A 20,565-nucleotide genomic window follows, 5' to 3' on the forward strand; every position below is an offset into this window, starting at 1 on the left:
TATTTTTCAATTCACCTCATATAAGCACCGTAGTACAATCTCTTTATTGTGAAAGTGCAACTTAAATGTAGGGGTTTTTTTGTTATAACACTGCATTCAAAAACAAAAAACAATGTAAAACTTTAGAGCCTACAAGTCCACTCAGTCCTATGTCTTGTTCAGCCAATCGCTAAGAGAAACAAGTTTGTTTACATTTACGGGAGATAATACTGCTGGCTTCTTATTTATTATGTCACCTGAAAGCGAGAACAGGCGTTCACATGGCACTTTTGTAGTCGGCATTGCAAGGTATTTATGTGCCAGATATGCTAAACATTTGTATGCCCCTTCATGCTTCGGCCACCATTCCAGAGGAGATGCTTCAATGCTGATGATGTTAGTTAAAAAACTAATGCGTTAATTAAATGTTGACTGAACTTTTTCAGGGAGAACAGTATGTCTCATGCTCTGTTTTACCCACATTCTGCCACGTATTTCATGTTATAGCAGTCTCGGATGCAGGGGTGAAAGTAAGAAAGACAGACTTACTAGTACGGAGTCCTGGCTCTGGGCCCCTGGAAGGGGCAGGGCTAGGAGTCAGCCTCCCCCAGGGCAGACCTTTCCTGCTGCCTGTCCCACACCAACTGGAGCTCCAGTAGCTATTTAAAGGGCCCAGGGCTCCTGTAATAACCTTAGTCCCAGATTTGGACCTTAGCGTCCAAAATATGGGGGTTAGCATGAAAACCTCCAAGCTTAGTTACCAGCTTGGACCTGGTACCTGCTGCCACCACCCAAAAAATTAGAGTGTTTTGGGGCACTCTGGTCCCTCTGAAAAACCTTCCCTGGGGACCCCAAGACCCAAATCCCTTGAGTCTCACAACAAAGGGAAATAATCCTTTTTCCCTTCCCCCCTCCAGGTGCTCCTGGAGAGATACACAGACACCAGCTCTGTGAATCCAAACAGAGTGAATCTCCCTCTCTGTTCCCAATCCTGGAAACAAAAAGTACTTTCCTATTCCCCCAGAGGGAATGCAACATCAGGCTAGCAATCCAACACACAGATCTCCCCGATTCCTTCCTCCCACCAATTCCCTGGTGAGTACAGACTCAATTTCCCTGTAGTAAAGAAAAACTCCAACAGGTCTTAAAAGAAAGCTTTATATAAAAAGAAAGAAAAATAAGTACAAATGTTCTCTCTATATTAGATGATACAACACAGGGTCAATTGCTTAAAAGAATATTGAATAAACAGCCTTATTCAAAAAGAATACAAATCAAAGCACTCCAGCACTTATATTTATGCAAATCCCAAAGAAAAGAAACCATATAACTTACTATCTGATCTCTTTGTCCTTACACTTGGAAACAGAAGACTAGAAAGTAGAACTACTTCTCCAAAGCTCAGAGAAAGCAGGCAGCCAGAAAACAAAGACCTTAGACACTCAAATCCCTCCACCCAAAGTTGAAAAAATCCGGTTTCCTGATTGGTCCTCTGGTCAGGTGCTTCAGGTGAAAGAGACATTAACCCTTAGCTATCTGTTTATGACAGCTCCAGCCACTGCCGCAGTAGCAGCAGCTGGGAGTGCCGAGCCCTTTTAAATCACCGGGTCCCGGGGTAGCTGCCCCCCTTTTGCCTGCCACCCCTCCCACCCATTGGCAGCCTGGGGGCGGGGAGGGGATAAGGGTGCGCAAAAGAGGCAGTGATGTTAAAGCCTAACCTTTATGAAAATAAAACAAAACCACCTCAACTTGTAAGCAAACCAAGTAAGTGCACTTGTGTACAGCAAATCACTCTAGCAGTTTGATATTTTGCTATTATGCTCACCATATTACATTACCACAAGGATCTGTTTTAAAAAAAATTGTTATAGGAAGTACCAAAAAATAGGTCAGTTATTAGGATCACCTTTCTCAAAGTTCCTTATGAGGATGGCTGGAGTGATCAGTTATAGAACAAATGAGGACAAGTACTACAAACCTAGTATCCACACCTGGTCCTTGTTCTGCAATTGCCTCTGTCTGTATTACATTGACTCCAGTTGACACAATCATTCATGATGCAAGGTAGGATTTAATAGATGTAGAATTTGATCCCTTCATGCTTTTTTTTTTTTTTTAAATGTAAAAAACTAACACAATGAAATCATTTGTCCCCAAAAGCAACTGCTGGTTATTTGCAGCGTGGGGAGAAGAAACTCATCTGGAAGCCGCAGTTGTCATTTCAGGAAGTAAAGACCCCATCTCACCCCCTTCCTCTTTGGATACATGCATACCCTGCAAGAATTCAGTAGGGAGGAGGCCGCCCCCAGCAAACTAGTTTAAGTTTTCCAATCTTTATCCCACTGAGAATCGTAGCCACTGGAGTAAATTCAGATGGGCAAAGAGAAAGTATTCTCATGAACTGGCTCCCATGCCTAAGGCAAACAGAGCCATATTACCTTAAAGAGGCACAGTCAGGTCAAATTTAGCCCAAAATTTAAGTTTTGTAAAGATAAAACTTTTACAGAACCCAAGACAAAATAGTAATGGTTCTATGTTATAGGCATATTTTAATTTCTTTGGAACTAGGCTTTTTAAAATGAATATACATTGCTATGCAGTCTGTCCAGTGACACAACGCTGCAGTGTTAAGAACCAAGAAGTGATACACACTAGAAAATGGCTATTTTCATTGTCCATGCTAAGAATGCAACAAACCAATGTACTATCTAAAAGTGTATTTTTAAATTTCAGTTTTAATAATATAGGATTTGCACAAGAGATAAGGATATTAGATTTTAAAATATCACTTTCGCTACATCAATGTTGTTTGCCTTTCTCCAGGATCTAAAATTTTGTTGATATTCCAGACATGTCATAAAAGGAAATAAGCGGAGCCACAGGAAGTGTGTCTCACTGTTGGATAAAATGGGAAACAGACACACTTCAGATTTGTTACAAAATAAATTACTTTTTTAAAATTAGTTAATAAAAGGTCATTTATATGTTTTGAAAGTCTCCCCATTAAAGGGCTTTAACAGTGAGCTACATGTCTACAGTCAAGAAAGCTACTTCTATTTTTATTATTATGGTTAAGACACATTTAATTGATGTATTCCTCGTATTCCAATATAGTGATTGTTACTTTTGTCTGAAGGTTCCTTTAAGTACTCAGTTTAGTAGCACATCAATAAAAACTGAAAATCCTTCATTTGATGTAAACAAGGAAATTAAAATGCACTTGTAATGTAAACATGTGCATCATTTTGTTATTCAAATCAGTAATGAGTCAAGCATTTCAGGGGTTATTCAGAGCTAAAGCAACAATCTTTAAGAGATACTCATTTGGAATAAAAGAGCTGTCATGGTACTTTAAAAAGACTGTCCAGGCTATGTCTAAAAACTAATCTAACGTCATGCTAAATTTGTCCATTGCTAAAAATGCTAGACAGTTTAAAGATTACAATATACTAATTACAGGTGCAAAGTCTACCCATTCTACTTAAAGATATGATTAATCTTGTCCTAACATGTTCTGACTTTATGAATCACTAAGAATAAATTTAAGATTTGTCAATACTAGACAGTCTTAAAAACAATCATATCAACTGGGTATCATTTGAGTACTTGCAAGAGAGACTAAAGAAGTATAAATAGTCAACACAGAAATTCCTTTATGCTTTTTCTCCTTTTTTTATTTTGAGGACATTCATAATGTTTGTCCACCAATACATTTTTGTTTTAAGTCCATCATTAAAACAGTCAGTGTTTCAGACTAGACAATGTCACTATACACTACAAATTAGATAGGAATGGATTAACCATAACGTGTCATTTTGATAGTTGGGTGTTGCCGTGTAAGCAACAGAGAAAGCACACTTACAGAACCATCAACTGGCAAAAACAAGGCATTATAAGAAGCAATTAGAGTAATTTAAGCTTCAGCAAACAGAGTCTTTTTAATTCAATGAATACCATTTAAAAATAAAACAAAAACCAAAGTATCACTGAATAACTGTTTAGATCAGAGATACTCAGACTGAGGCTCATGAGCCACAAATGGCAATTTGGTTAATAATTAAATCAGTGTTTTAATATCACGTGCTGCAATCAGGATGATTTTACTATGTTATCAACCAATTGTAAGTGGATAAAAATCATAAAATACTCTGTCAGTCATTTTTCTGTGAGAATATATATTAAAAAAACTAAATATTTTCACTGTCATACTGTTTGACTATAAACATATAGCCCTATTGTAAATGAAACAATTAATTCACACTACCATGGCTCTTTTCGGTAATGATCGCTGAATTGGCTCCTGAACACCGAGGTCTGAGTATCACTGGTTTAGATACATCCCCTAAGCTTACAAAGGACATGATTACATGATTTTCTGCTGATCAAAGCAATACTATTCTGCACACAGAGCAAGCGGTTCTAGACTCAAGTAATGCAAATTATCTCCCAAACACTACTGCTCTAACAAGTAAGCCCCCTAAAACATTTCACCCTTATATAGAGTATAAGATGCAAAATACAGGCAATCACATTTAATAAAGATGGTTATTAGCAATGGTGATTTGGAACACCATTAAAACACCCAGACTGACAAATCAAAAGGAATGAATGATGAATACTTACTGAATCAACTTGCAAAACAAAGGGGTATCCATGACACTAATAAATAAAGCTATTAAGTTTTTAAAACACTATTGAATTTTTCAATTGTCTGAAAGATACAACAAGTGGTTTCTTCATAAACATGAAGTTGGGGATACAGTTCAGATGACCTTAAGAAAAACAATGGATTCTGTTTAACCCCCCCGACCCAAAATACAGGATGAGAAGGAACAGGTGTCATTCTTTGACTTCTCAGCTGTGTCATTTTCAGACAGACATCTATTCAAACTTTGAAATAACTACCTACAATCTACCAGAGTAGAAAAACTAACCTTAATTTGTTCAACACAGACAACATATCAAAAGATCCTGCCTACACTAACTTTGTACAGTGTTGGACACCGAATACCAATAATTATCCCTTGCTGAAGGTAGATTAGCTGTTGATTTGGACCACACTGTTCAACATCTGACACAGAAAACATAATTGAATATAGTTTCAGCATTAAATAGTTTTCGCCCAAACACACTTGTTGCAGACTATGTTCAGTCACAGTTAAAGAAATACTTATGTGATACTGGGTTATCCTATGTTGTTTAAGTTCCAGTGTAAATGCCATCAAACATTTAACATTTTTATTAAGTGATGAGGAAGAAAACAAAATCACTGAAAGTTTGCACATGACACAATAATTTGAGGAGTAGTAAACAATGAAGATGACAGATCACTGATTCAGAGTGACCTGGATCACTTGGTAACCTGGCTGCAAGCAAACCATGTGTCATACCTCTAGATGTAAAGGTATACAAGAAAGAATGTAGGCCATACTTACATGACTGAGAACTCCACTCTGGAAAGCAATGATCCTCAAATCTTTTTCAGAGTTATAGTGGACAATCAGCTGAAAATGAAATCTAACTAGAATGCTGTGTCCAAAAGAGCTAATCAGATTTTAGGATGCATAAACAGGGCAATCTCACATAGGAGTAAAGAAGTTATTTTACCTCTGTATTTGGCAAAGGTGCTACTGCTGCTGGAATCATGCAGTTCTGGTGCCCACAATTCAAGAAAGATGTTGATAAATGGGAGACAGTTCAGAGAAAAGCCATGAGAATGATTAAAGGATTAGAGCCTTATGGTGACAGACTCCAGGAGCTGAATCTATTTAGCTTACCAAAGAGAAGGTAAAGGGGTGAACATGGGGAACAGATATTTAATAATGGGCTCTTCAGTTTAGCAAAGAAAGGTACAATCCAATCCAAGAGGCTAGAAGTTGAATCCAAACAAATCCTGGATGGAAATAAGGCATACATTTTTGTCAGAGTAATTAAACATTGGAGCAGTTTACTAAAACTCATGGTGGATTCTTCATCACTGACAACTTTTAAAATCAAGATTGAATGTTTTTCTAAGTTCTACAGCCTGCATTATACAGGAGGTCAGACTAGATGATCATAATGATTCCTTCTGGCTTTGGAATCTAAAAAAAGGGTACACAGCCACACTCATGATATCAAGTGGTTTCACATAATTTAGCTAGGTAAGAAATGGACAGAGACATGACAAAAACAGGAGTGAATTATATTTTAGTTGCAAGAGAAGTGCAGGTAAGATGACTTAGTGCGTCTCCTACATTATTCAAAGTGCAATATGAACTACTATAGGGATTCTTCAACTTTTTTTTATTCAGGAAATTAATTTTTTTTTTTTAACAAAAAGCTTTAGTCAATTTAAGGTTAGTAATCCAAGTTTGGCTCCAAGCACATACATTTTATAAATAAATCCTAAAAAATTAGGGCTGCTTCAAGTCTTCTGACTGTTGGACTGAGCACTTTAATCCTCCTTGAACCTCATTTTTACGTCTGTCTCACATCTGAATGACCTTTCTGCTTTCTACTGTTGATGCTCATAGCTTTTCTAAGCAGCATACAAAAATCAACATGGAGTCTTTTCAGTTTCACTGCTGCCCACAAAGTTCTTTAGAGAATCAAATACACCTCTATCCCAATATAACACATTCCTCAGGAGACAAAAAAAATCTCGCTGAGTTATAGGTGAGACCGCGTTATATCAAACTTGCTTTGGCCTTTATTGGTTCCTTGTTCCCTGACCGCTCCCTCCAGATACCCCTGTCCCTAATCACCCCCAGGATCCCATCTTCTACCCAACTCCCCTGTCCCCTGACTGCTCCAACCCCTATTCACTCCCCAGTGTGGAAAGGATTTCCCCCCACACACACACAAACTCACCTGCGGCGGGAAGCGGAGTGACACGGCCCCAGCCCGCTACGCTTTCCTTGCCCCAGCCCCAGCCATGTCGCTGGGGGGCAGCTGGAGGAAGGTCCTGCACTCATCTGCCCAGCGGGAAGTGGAGCGCCACGGCTGGGAGCTGGCAGAGTGGAGCTGGCTGGGGCTGAGCTGCTCCGCTTCCCACTGCCAGTGAGTGCAGGGAGGTTGGGGAAAGGACGTCCTCCGCACTCACTGGCGGCGGGAAGCAGAGTGCCACGGCTGGGAGGTGGCAGAGTGGAGCGGGCTGGGGCTGCGTCGCTCCACTTCCCGCAGCAGGTGAGTGCGGAGAGGTTGGGGAAAGGATGCCCCCCATACTCACCTGCAGTGGGAAGCGGAGCACTGCGGCTGGGAGCTGGCGGAGTGGAGCAGGCTGGGGCCTGGCTGCTCCATTTCCGCTGCTGCTGGTGAGTGCGGGGGGGAATCCCTTCCCCCAAGCCTCCTCCCCCGAGCGACATGACTGGTGTCAGGGCAAGGGAAGTAGAGCAGGCTGCTCCCAGCCCCCCGCTAATCCCCCAGGCCACTCTGGGACTGTGGGGCCCCCAAAAGTGCCCTCCCACAGCTCCTGCCCCCAGACCTGGGGGGAGCCCCTGACCACCCCTGAGACCCTCTGCCCCTTATCGAACTCCTTGGCCTGGCCCAGCAGCTTTAACACGCTGCTCAGAGCAGTGTCAGAGCTTTACCACCTTGTATGTGAACCCGCCTTATATCAGGTCGCGTTATATCAGGATAGAGGTGTAGTAGTTAATTGTACAATACAGTACTACACTTGGGAAATCTAGAAGCAGCAGCAGCACAAGGACTGAAAGCAGACTCTATATTTAAAAAAAAATTGCAGTATAGTAGAACCTCAGAGTACAAACACTTTGAGAATGGAGGTTGTTAAATCTGAAATGTTTGTAACTGAACAAAATGCTATGGTGGTTCTTTCAAAAGTTTACAACTGAACACTGACTTAATACATTTTTGAAACTTTACCGTGTAGAAGAAAAATGCTGCTTTCCCTTTTTTAGTAGTTTACATTTAACAGTACTGTACTGTATTTGCTTTTCTTTTCTTCTCTTTTTTTTTTTGTTTCTGCTGCTGCCTGATTGCGTACTTCTGGTTCCAAATGACGTGTGTGGTTGATTGGTCAGTTCATAACTCTGTTGCTTGTAACACTGACATTCCACTGTAGTTCACCTTCAGAAAGTACTCTTTATAAAATCACAAAAGGTAAGGTTTTTCTCTTTGTACAAAGTTTGATAGAAAGATGACTAGGCTTTAGGATTAAGGCAAATTTCCTATTAATCACTAAGTCTACAATTTTGTCACGGAGGTCACAGAAGTCAAGAAATCCATGACTTTCAGAGACCTCTGCAACTTCCTATCCTCCAAAGCAATTGTAACTTGCAAGAGCTACAAAGGAAGTCTCAAAATACATTAAACAAACTTAGTTGAATGCGAAGACACTTAAAATTAGAGCCAAGTGAGTAACTGATTTTTTGGCTTGATGACTAAATCAAAACACACCCGAAGTATTTGTTTCAGGTTAACCCAAAATGGAAATCTTTTGGTCTTTCTTGCCAAAATTAAAACACTGAAAAAAAGTCTGATTGTTTGGATCAGTCAAATCATTTCGTTCTTTCCAAAACTAATTTGTGTTTTCAATTTTGTTTATTTTTTGGGTGTGCTTTACCCTTTTCTAAATAAATCTAACTAAATTTTTAAATAAAACATTGTTTTGAAATGAAATTACATTTTGAAAAGGTCTAAAGTCATTTGGACTTTCAGATATTTTATTTTTCTTTTTTTTAAACTTTAGCCAAAACTATTTGCTGAACTTGAGCCAAATTCATGAATAGTTTTAGTCGACCTAAAACTGCCTTTTCGGTGAGAAAGCTATTTGTCCAACAAATTTCTCCTAGCTCCGTGTAAAATTTCAGTCACTGATCTGGGTATGGTTTTACAGGTTATAAAAACACATTACTTTAAAATTTCCTACATTGATTTTGTTAGATCTTAAATTTCCAAAGTAATTGTTAATATGTGACTCAAGCATTTAACATTAACAGCTTAGATCAGGCCCTAAATGATCTAAAGTTAGAGTCTTTCCATTCACTTCATCGGACTTTGGATTAGGCCCAAAGAGTTTCTAGTACCTTGAAATAAGCAGGTTTAGAATCAGTCTTGCAAATAACCTTTGGCTTCTGTAGGAAACTTGACAAGACTGAAACAAATTAATATTTGTCTATTATTGGAATGTTAAATTTTTCAGGATTTCCATGTGCTGCATCAGACATCAATATTTGATTCTTTTGAAACTTTATTATGACTCTACCTTTGGCCCCTAACACTTACCATATACTTAATGGTCAACAAAAGTCAAGCAAAACTGCTATATTTCAACTTCAGGTCAGAAAATTGACTATCCAGTATTAATTTGAAAGAAGTAATTCATTTATTTATTTATTCATTCATTTATTCAATGTGGACATTAACAGGTTTTCAAAAGCAATAAGTCTTTGGCCGAGCAAAGCAAGGCCTATGGAATTTCTGTGAGAACTTTTGAACACTGCAATCAATCAACTCCAGAATTTTAGGGAATATTCTATGCATCAGTGGGAAGAACCAGTGTGGACTGATTTAAATCAAAGTGATTTTAAATAATTTTAATCTTGTTTTATATTTGAACTTTTTAAGTTATCTGAAGAAAGTTACCAAGTAATGAGAATCAACATATTAAAACATGTTGATTTGCAACTAAATACAGCCTTCACTAAATTTGATGGTACTTGTCAAGGAGGATATGCTGTATCTAAAACACATTTATTTAAGCAATTATATAGCTTAACATACATTTACTCAAATTTTATGTTGATGATGGTGAATGATGCATTTCTTCTTGACTAGCTAATTAAATTTTTTTTGATCAATCTTTATTTGGATTGAAATTCTAACAATTAAAATATGCACCAAAATAGCATTTTAAATATTTTTAAATACACTGGGGAGGGGGGAAGGATCGAGGAAGTAAGTTTAACAAAATCTTTTGAATTTAAACATTTATTAAACATTTCCCGCATTATGTGTAAATTCCTGGTCACCATGGCCTTCAAGATATTAGAACTAGTAGACCTCATTTTTTTCTCCCCTAGTTTTATTTTCCACCTCCAATCTAGTAAAGCTTTCCTGCTTTTTCATCTCCCAGCTGGTTTCTTAACTTTGAACAAACTAGTAATTAAACTGAACTAGCTGAATAAATTGAAATGAAAATATTCTCTCTAACTGCAAGAGGCTACTGTTGTCAAAACGTGGTTTAACACTTCAGAATATTCTGGTTCTAGGTGATCAGCCAGTGACGTCAACTAGTTTACTGTTTTGATTTTCTTTAAAACTTTGGCAATTAACATGTAATGCTCCATATCATGTAATTTAAATTATTTTTAGTAAGTTTAGTTCTTAACACGTTATAATTTCAAATTTAAGCAGATTTAAAGTTTTTTAAATATTTTATTTTAAAAATTGATTTTTTAAAATCCACACTGGGCGGAACTATTTTTTTGGCGAAAATTGCAAAACTAAAAGTGGGGAATGAGGGGGTACACAGATTCTGACATGAGGGAAATGAGGGACAACCATAGAAATGTAGAGGTGGAAAGGACCTTGAGTGGTCATCTAGCCCATCATCCACGCAGATCCTTGCACTGAGACAGAACAAATTATGCCTACTCTCCCCCTGAAAAATGTTTGCATAACCTGTTCTTAAAAATCTCTAATGAACAAGGATTTCACAACCTCCCTTGGGAACTATTCCAGTCCTGAACTATCCTTACAGTATGAAATTTTTCTTAATATCTAACACAAATCTCCCTAGCCACAGGTTAAGCAAATTACTTCCTGTCCTACCTTCAGTGGGCATGGAAACAATTGATTATCATCCTCTTTATAACAGCCCTTAACATATCAGAAGACTAGCTGGTTCCTCTTCAGTCTTCTTTGCTCAAGACTAAATATGCCTAGTTTTGTAACCTTTCCTCAGAGGGTCAGGTTCTCTAAACTTTTCATTTTTGGTGCTCTCCTCTGGATTTTCTCCAATTTGTCCACATCCTTCCTAAAGCGGGGCACTCAGTACTCCAGCTGATGTCTCTCCATGCAGTAGAGTGAAACAGTTATGTCCCGTGCCTTATATATGGTATTCCAGAATGTTTCCCTTTTATCATAACTGTACCACACTGTTGAATCATATTCAATGTGCTACTCCAGGGGAATTCTGAGTCACCACACAATGCAGAATTTTGCAAAAAATTAATGTGCACACAATTTCTTTACCCCCACAGAAATGGGCTGCAGTGCTGCTAGCCACCACGGGACTCAGCAGAACCCAGCTTGCACATAGACACTGCTGGGAGGAAGGAGAGAGTACTACAGGGTTCCTGGCTGCTGAAGTTCCCAGAATGCCCTGAGGGAAGGAGAGGGCAGCACACAGGAAACTCTGTGTAAGCCTGGGACCAAGCATCAGGCTGTTTCTCCCTCTGGATCCCTGGTCTCTGGGTGAGGGGGGGTGTTGGGGGTGTCTGTACAAGGGAGGTCCCGCAGCTGGACTTTGGGTTTGGAAGGGTTGAGAGTGTCTGGCCCCCCAGCTGGGCTCTGGGGAGAAAAGGGGGCAGAGAAACAGAAACTGAGTTGTCACAGGGGTTTCTTGAACTTTCTACTCCTGGGGGAATTTTTGGTGTGTTAGTATTGTTAGACATGCTTGCTAACAGGTTATTTTGAAATAAAATTACCAAAATAACTGAAACTGGCATGATTATGCTGCGTTATTTTGACAAATAAAATACAGATTTTTTTTGCAAAATTTTAAAATATTGTGCACAGATTTTAATTTTTTGGCATAGAATGCACCCAGGAGTAATGTGCAAATCCTCTATAACCCCCAGATCTTTTTCAGTGGCACTATCTCCCAGCCAGTTATTCCCTGTTTTGTAGTCAGCATTTTATTTTTACTTCCTAAGTGTAGTACATACAAAACATTCCGCAAATACATTAGACGCAAGAGGAAGATAAAGGACAGGGTAGGCCTATTACTCAAGGAATGGAGGGGAACAATAACAGAAAATGTGGAAATGGCAGAAATACTATGTGACTTTTTTTGTTTTAGCTTTCACAAAAAAGGTTAGTAGCAATTGGACAGCTAACATAATGAATGCCAGTGAAAATAAAGTTAGGCTCAGAAGCTAAAATAGTGAAAGAACTGCTTAGACAAGTTAGATGTCTTTAAGATCACCAGGAGCTTATGAAACACATACTAAAATACTCCAGGAGCTGACTGAGGAGATACCTGAGCCATTAGCAATTATCCTTGAAAAGTGAAGCAAGACGGAAGAGATTCCAGAGGACTGGAAGAGGGCAACCCAGGGAATTACAGATCAGTCAGCTTAACTTCAATATCCAGAAAGAGAATGAAGCAAATAATAAAGCAATGAATCTGCGAACACCTAGAAGAAAATAAAGTGATAAGTAATAATCAGCTTATATTTGTCAATAAATTGTGTCAAACCAACCTAATAGCTTTCTCTGACAGGGTAACAAGCCTTGTGGATAGAGGGGATTTGTAGATGTGTTATAGCTTGATTTTAGTAAGGCTTTTGATACTATGACCATCTTCTAAACCAGGGAAATGCAACCTAGATGGAGCTACTCTAAGGTTGGTGAATAACTGGTGGGAAAACCATTCCCAGATAATAGTTACCAGTGGTGCACAGTCAAGCTGGAAGGGCATATCAAGTTTGTGAAGGATATCAAGCTGGGAGGGGTTACAAATGTTTTAGAGGGTAGTAAAATTTAAAATGATCTAGACAAACTGGAGAAATGGTCTGAAGAAAACAGGATGAAATTCAATATAGACAAATGCAAAGTACTCCACTTGGGAAGGAACAATCAGTTGCACACACACAAAATGGGAATGACTGCCTAGGAAGAAATACTGCAGAAAGGAATTAGGTAGTCACAATGGATCACAAGCTAGATATGAGTCAACAGCATAACACTTTTGAAAAAAAAAAAAAAAGGCAAACGTGAGCTGTATTAGCAGGAGAATTGTAAGCAAGACAGAGGAAGTACCATATATACTCATTCATAAGCTACATATTTTTGGTATAAAAATGACACATCAAAGAGCAGTGGTCAGCTTATAAACGGGTCTACACCAAAATGTGATGATTTTAAACTCTGGAATCACTGAATTGAATATCTAATACATTGTCATTTTGTTTATCTGAAGCATCTGCAGGCATGGAGCCCCTCAGCTCCCTGTCCACAGTTTGCCATTCCCAGCCAATGGGAGCTGTGGCACGCCACAGGGAAATGAGGGGTTCTGAGTCTGCAGATGGTGTAGATAATACTTAGTCCTGTAATCTTCCTTAAAACATATAGGAAGTGTAAAATAAAAGCAATTAAAGAGCAATTTTATAGAATGCTTTTTTGCTGTATCATTGTATAGCAAAAAAAGTGCTATCATTAGGACATTCAAAACATTACTAGCCATCAGAACATTTTATTTAACTCCTGTACCATTTTATTCAATTTTGCATAAATCACTGTAAAAATTACAGGACTGGTCTAAATTATTTCCACAGATTATTTGTAAAGGGATCTTATGCTGAAAAGTATCAGAGGGGTAGCCGTGTTAGTCTGGATCCGTAAAAGCAGCAAACAGTCCTGTGGCACCTTATAGACTAACAGACATTTTGGAGCATGAGGTATTCATCCATTACTCCAAAGAAAACAGCTGAGGGCGGCAACCTCCCGGCCCCGCAGAAACACCTCTCCCCCGCCCTCCCCAGACCCGCAGAAACCCCTCACCCCAGGGCCGCCCAGCCCTGTGGAAACAAACCCTCCTTCCCCAGTGCCGCCCCACCAAAACAGCTGTGGGCCAAAAAGGAAAGTTGGGGGTGGGGAGGTGATACTTTATTTTAAATCAACGAGGGGCTCCCAGCTGAAGAGGTGGCTGGGAGCCCTCAGGGTCAAATTAAAGGGCCCGGGGCTCTGGCTGCTGGGGGAACCCGGTAGGGCTGGCTCTAGGTTTTTTGCTGCCCCAAGCAAAAAAAAATTTGACTGCCCTTCATCCCAGCCCTCCGTCCCCGATAGGGGGTGGGGTCCTGGGGGGCAGTTAGGGGCAGAGGTCAATCAGCGGCCGAGGGTCAGGATTCAAAGTGCTCTGGGCTGCTCGCGGCCATGGGGAGTCCTGAGCCCTTTAAAACCCAGCCGGACTCGCCACTGGAGCCGCAGTCAGGATTCAAAGGGCTCTGGGGTGCCCTGAGCTCCCCCCTGTACCCTCCTGCTGCCTCAGTCCTGGGCTATCCCCCCTCCAACCCCCCTGCCGCCCCAGCGCTGGGCTTCCCCCTTTCCTCCCTGCCAGTGCCCTTCCCCCACTCCGCTGCTGCCTCAGCCCTGGGCTCCCCCCCACTAGTGCCTCCCACACACACCTCCTGCCGCCCCAGCCCTGGGTCACTGGTAACTCGCTCCCAGGGCAGGTCATTCAGCAGGAATTTTGGATGTGCACAAAACACAGACAGGATTGGGTCCCATACGGTTACAGAGCTGCAGTAAAGTGGAACAATTTTCAGCTTGTGTGACTGGAGGATATCTGGATGCATATTATAAGACTGTCCTCCATAAACGAGGAAAAAGTTGAGGTGCCTTTATTATTCTTTTGTTCCACTCTTTCCTCCTATGCAATATCACTGTCTTCCTTTTAAACAAAAAAAAAGGCAATGGCTGCTGAAAATAGCAATTCCGGTCCTAATAAGCATTTCTTGCTCAATTTTATCCTACTTTTTCTACAGTAAGTTACAGTGGATCAGTATATTTGATTTGGGAGAAATGAAGTAACAGCTGCCCAAACTGAGTTTGAGCATTCCTGAATTTTGAGGTGTTCAAATCTGGAAGGCAGGTGCTGAGGGTGAGGGTGGGGCTGTGGGCTCCACGGGGGAGCATGGCAGCAACGTGTCTGTTGCTGCACAGAGCGAGACACGCTGGTATGAGTGGCACAGTAAGGGGGCTGGGGGTTGGAGAAGGGGTACGGGGTTCCGGGGGGCAGTCAAGGGACAGGGAGCAGGGGAGGTTGGATGGGGCGGAGGTTCGGGGGGGGCAGTCAGGGGACAGGCAGCAGTTGGATAGGTATGGGAGTCCCAGGGGTTTATGAGGGGATGGTAGGGGGTGGGGTCCTGGGGGGAAGTTGGGGGGGTCTCAGGAGGGGACAGTTGGGGACAAGGAGAAGGGAGGCTTAGAAAGGGCTGGGGTCCCAAGAAGCAGTTAGGGGCAGGGGTCTCCTGAGGGAGCAATCAGGGGACAAGGAGCAGCGGCATTTAGATAAGGGGTGGGGTCCTGGGGGGCAGTTAGGGGCAGAGGTCAATCAGCGGCCGAGGGCTGGGATTCAAAGTGCTCTGGGCTGCTCACAGCCATGGGGAGTCCTGAGCCCTTTAAATCCCAGCCGGCCCCGCCGCTAGAGCCGCAGTCAGGATTCAAAGGGCTCTGGGGTGCCCGAAGCCGCAGGCAGCCCTGAGCCCTTTAAACCCCAGCCGCGGCTGGGAATCTCTGCGGGCAGCCCAGAGCCCTTTGATTCCCGGTCATGCTGGGATTTAAAGGGCTCTGGGCTGCCCACAGAGCGCTGTGCGTGGGGGATTTAGAATCCCCCGGCGGGCCGCACAGTGAGGCTCCGCGGGCCACATGTTGTGTAGGCCTAGTCTTTATAAGGTGCCACAGGACTTGTTGCTGCTTATGCTGAAAAGGAAATTCTCTCTCAAGCCACGAACAAAAGCTTTATCAAGAAAATAAGTAAACGAGGAAGATCTTAAATTTAAAAGAGCAAGTGAGTCCAATATCTGAATTCCCTACATGTTAAAATGGCAACTAGTTTGACAAAAATGAATGAAAAAGTGTTGTTAATAATACTAGTTAAATGTCTATAATGTAAATTATGTTTGAAATAGTGATTAAAAACAAAACTTTATCTTTTAAAAGTACAACATATTCAACTCAAATATCACCACAAGGCAGCAATTATCTGCTATTTAAATGATTTTACCAAGCAATGCCATTTGGCAACTGATGCAGTAAGCTCATCACCAGCTGTGTAAAACATCATAACTGATACAAATGATGGGAGAAAGGGAGCAAAAATAAATGAGTATCACCTATTAAAAAGCTAAAATGAAGACTTTGATAACTACAGAATTGTTCTCTTCTAGTTTCCCTTGTACTAGTTTATTTACTGTTTCCAAACAGAACTAAAGTTTAGGTCCATTTTAAATTGCTACTACACCAATTAAGATGCAGCCTACTTGTTTACAGAAGTCTTCAGGAAATAGCTGGTTTTTTGCAGTTAGCTAGGAAACGTGATACTATATTAGTAGAATTGGTGAGAAAAGAGTAAACTGGTTAGCTACCCTGCAGATCTAGCAGCAGTTTAATTATTGCACAAACATCAATGATGATGCAGTACAAAGAAAGACAGAGTGCTATACAAGAAGAAATAGTTTAACACATAGGCATCGTAATTTCAGCTCTCTCCAAAAGCAAGATGTGGGAGATGAAGATAGAAGAAATAATTTTTAAGAGTCAAGCTGAAGGCAGGCATTAAACATGGGGAGGGCATAAAACATGTAAATTAAGCTGATACCATACTAAGATGCTTGGTAAAATTCACATGAATTTTAAGCATTAGCAAGGGTACACCTAATTTGGATATATTTAAACGAAACCTCAATTCCTACAGATTCAATACTTAAGCAAAAAGGAAACGTTAATGAGTATAAACCTGTAAACAAATACAAGTTCCTAGTGCAAAAGTAGGAAAGGTGGCCAAGATTGTTTCCTCCCAGTACAAATCCTAAAATTACAAGCTGAACACCACAAGCCAGAGCTGCCTTGAATAGATGAATCTAAACTAACTTTGCTCTCTACACTACCTTTATAGTTGTGGGTCAGTCACTTCCTGATGTATCACTCTAAAATGTGCCATACAGAGACAACACAACTAATAAAATGCTTCTGATGGAGGACACACTCCATCTATTTTATATAGTTTAAGGAACTGAGATATAAATTAAGTATCACTCATATTTCAAATTAAGGCTTTTTCCATGATGAGCTATTGTCCAGGAGTTCTAACATGCACTGAAAGTCACTCAAGGATAAAATTTGAGTATGTTGTTTTGACCCAGAAGTATTTTTAACCTATGTCTCTAAAAGTCCACTTTGAGCTATGCTTCTGTATCAAGTGCATAAAAGGAGGGGTTTCTAACTATTAAGAGTTCCTGTTTATTTTAAAATACCTTCATTTTATTAAAAAATTAATATTGTAGACCACTCTCCAATAACAAGGGACTAGTGTATTTGCAAATCCAGGGGCTGAGCGGGGACCATGATTTTTTCTATTTAGAGGAATAGCTACCAGCATTCCAACAAATCCTTTCTTCAAAACCATTACACTATATTGTTGAAGCTTCCAAAAGCCAGTGAGCTGCAATAGATGCAGAAATGTTATTCCAGTCCAGCACTGTGACAAAACTAAATCTTTAATGATTTTACATCAACATGCATAAGTTAAAAAACACCTGCAGATATTAGACTGCAAACTAGGAGACACCAACTTAGTTTCTGGTGTCCCGCTTCCATGGCTAGAAGATGCTGGTGATGGCTCATGTTGCTCTACCATACTGCAACCCCTCTGGATGATTACTGAACAGTACTAATGGGTGTCAATGTCCTCCTTCACAATTATCGAAGTCAAACTGTTAGAGACTCAAAATGAAGCGCTGAATAAACCAAAGGAAGAAGTGCCTCCTGAATTACTTTTTTGGGGCTCTGAATACAGTTATATTAACAAAAAAAAAAAAGGTTAATTTCTGAAGTGGACAACTCTGCATGTAACTGATATTGCACACAAAAAAGCTGAGAGGTGAGAGTTAGTGTATGCTGTCACTAGACAAATTACTGTGTCCCCAAATACACATCTGCACACTAGATTAAAATGTGAATCTTTAAGCAGTTAAAGATTCAAGTATTGTTCCAGTAACCTCTAAAAAGGAAACACTACTGTCCAAAGGGGAAATTGTCCAAAATTCTAGAAAAGTTATTTTCTTCATTGGTATCACTGAAAGTCACTGTGCTAGTAAAAAGGTCTTAGCAGCTGTGCTCTGTTTGCCATGCAGGAGACCCAGATTCTATATCTGCAATCGTATTAACACCATCTAGTCCTGAGTGGGTTGCTGGGACTAATCAGGAAGAGGTGTGTTCAGAATTTGGATTGAAGAATGAAAGACTACCTACTTACAGCTGTTCATAGAGTTGCATTAATGAACTCCAAAGAAGGTTGTATAGTTTAACTTTATCAGCAAGCTAGCTGCTACCATGTAGAGATTTGAAGGTAGAGTTGCAAACCAGAGATGGAGACAGTCCTAAGGAGCAACCATCAAAGTGAATATCTGAAGATTATTTTACAGTCTATTAATAAGAATGATTTCAGTTCATAAATATTTCAGGTCCTGTTCCGACTATGGTTTATCTTTGTACATCAACCTCACAAATGCTCTGTACAACTTGGTACCATGTTCAACATTAACTATGGATATCCTACTGTCTATAATACATGTACAAACAAGTAACTCACAACATGCAGGTGGCTTCTGTAGTACAGAGGTAAAGACTCCTCTAGAAAAAAATGAAGGGAGGGGGAGAGAGAATAAATGGGAGTCAACAGACCTATGATCTCATTCCTGTCGATCTCAGTACTGCAGATGTTTGGAGAGCAGGGGGAAAAAAAAAAGGAGTTTCCTGGCTCTCTCTGTTTAACTGTCTTGTCATTTGACTATAGCTTTTAAGTTGTCTGATACAGCGCTTTTGGGCTGGAGTGATAAACCTGCATATATCAGTTCACAAAAAAACCTTCTTTCAGGGAACAGTTACTGCAGAAGCAAATTCCTGATTTCCAATGGAGAAGTGAACACTATTCATTCGAACTAGGATACGAGTTATTGGAGACACAAACAAAAACGTCCAAACACGATTTGGATATTAATATGTGGAATTCAAAAGCCTTATGGGTAGAAGATGCACCACACGTCTCCGTATAAGTAAGCTGGGGTCATCCTCCGACTATAGAAACACTCAACGTAGTTGGAGTCTGCTGGACGCCGCAGGTATTTCTACTAAACAAACAAGGCAACTGCAGTAGCATCGTCTCTCCTCAGCGAGGGCCGGGGGAGGACACGCAAGCAACGTTCTCGCCCTTTTCCAGACCGTGACCCCACGTTACGAGAGAAAAAAGTTTCAGGAGCCCCCCCACAAACCGGGAAGGGAAGGCGGCCGCGGCTCAGCACGGAGCCTGAGCAGCGCTGGCGGCGGGATGGAACTGCCCTGGGTCGCTCACCGTGGGGAACAGACCAGGGCAGCAAGGGTCCTGCTGGGGGAGGGGCCGACTGACCCCACCCCACCCCTCGCGCGCCATCCCGATCGTTAAAGGGGCGCGAGGGAAGGGGGAGGGGCTAGGAAGGGGACACCCAGCGACAGGAAGCTCCGTCCGTGGCGATGGTCGGGGGGGGCTGGGAGGACAAGGACGGGGAGCCCCTGGCCTAAGTGTCCCGCAGAGCAGGGGGATTTCTGCCCCAGAAGGCGGCTGGGGGAGAGAGAACCCCCTGGGGGTCGGCGGGAGAGCGAGGCTTTGGGCGGCGGTTTCCAAAGGAGCCGCCGGTGGGTGGCCCAGAGGGGAATCGCTCCTACTCGGGAAGGGGGTTGGGAGGGAGGTTGCCTTACCCCGCAGCGCCGCCTGCTCCTGCCGCTGCTCCCGGATCCGTCCCTCAGACACTACTCGGTGCAAGCAGCCCCCCGTGCCCCCCACCAACCCCCCGCCCCGCAGGCTGCGGGTCCCCGCTCAGGACATGGTCTCTCCCGGCCTAGCTAGCTCGCTCGGCCGCGGGCGCTCCCACTCGGCGCAGCCGGGGGGATCTGCAGCCCCAGACTCCCGAATCCTCTAATGGCGGCGGCTAGAGCAGCCCAAAGCAAAATAAATCCCCATACGGCGGAGAGCTCTCACGTCACCGAGCCCGGAGCCCTGCCGCATGCTCATTGGCGGAAAGCACCCCGTCCACCTAGCCAATGCCAGAGCGCCTCTTTGGGAAGAAGTGGTGATGTCATCCCTGCCGCTGTGAGGATACGAGCCTTCTCCCCTCCCCCATACACAACCGGAGAGCTGCTCTCTCTCCCGCCACCAGCCCAGAGAAAGCCCCGCCCTCTCTCAGGGTGGCGGACTCTCCGCTCCCTCCCTCGGCTTCTGCCCCAGTAATTCACAGAGCTTCTCCCTCTCCCTGGCCCACACTTCTTGTCAGGTTGCCAGTTTTGCTAAGACAGAGGAGTAATCTTTACTTAGAAATGAATCTTTAATTTCTGGGGGCTCCCGGACAATCCTGGAGGGTTGGCAACCTTGCATGAATAGAACCTCTCTCCAACAGGGGAGCAGCCTCACCACAACTCTACCCCACAGTTCGTTCCCCTCCCCCAGGAGACCAGCTACACCAGAGACCCCCATCCTTCCACTCCCCCAGGACATAGAAACCCCACCCCCGGTCCCGTACTAGGATATAAACTGTATTATACTGTTCGGCTACTAGGTGGTGCTACTTGTAACACCTGATCTGAGCATGCAACAGGTCTACCTGG

General features: G+C 42.0%; 1 protein-coding gene across 5 annotated transcripts in view; it reads right to left on the bottom strand.

The window, feature by feature from the left end:
* The window catches only part of ZRANB1 (zinc finger RANBP2-type containing 1), a 76,154-nt gene extending 56,249 nt beyond the window's left edge, over nucleotides 1-19,905 (bottom strand). For 2 of the 5 annotated variants that reach the window (XM_050959405.1, XM_050959406.1), the window contains exon 1: nucleotides 19,663-19,901. The gene's annotated coding sequence lies outside the window, so the exon portion shown is untranslated. Of the gene's footprint in view, nucleotides 1-19,662 lie in introns of all 5 variants that reach the window. The other 3 variants (XR_007775145.1, XM_050959407.1, XM_050959408.1) reach the window with 3 other exon arrangements.
* Nucleotides 19,906-20,565: the final 660 nt, after the last annotated feature.

Source organism: Gopherus flavomarginatus, chromosome 6, assembly GCF_025201925.1.
Source record: "Gopherus flavomarginatus isolate rGopFla2 chromosome 6, rGopFla2.mat.asm, whole genome shotgun sequence".
NCBI lineage: Eukaryota > Metazoa > Chordata > Testudines > Testudinidae > Gopherus > Gopherus flavomarginatus.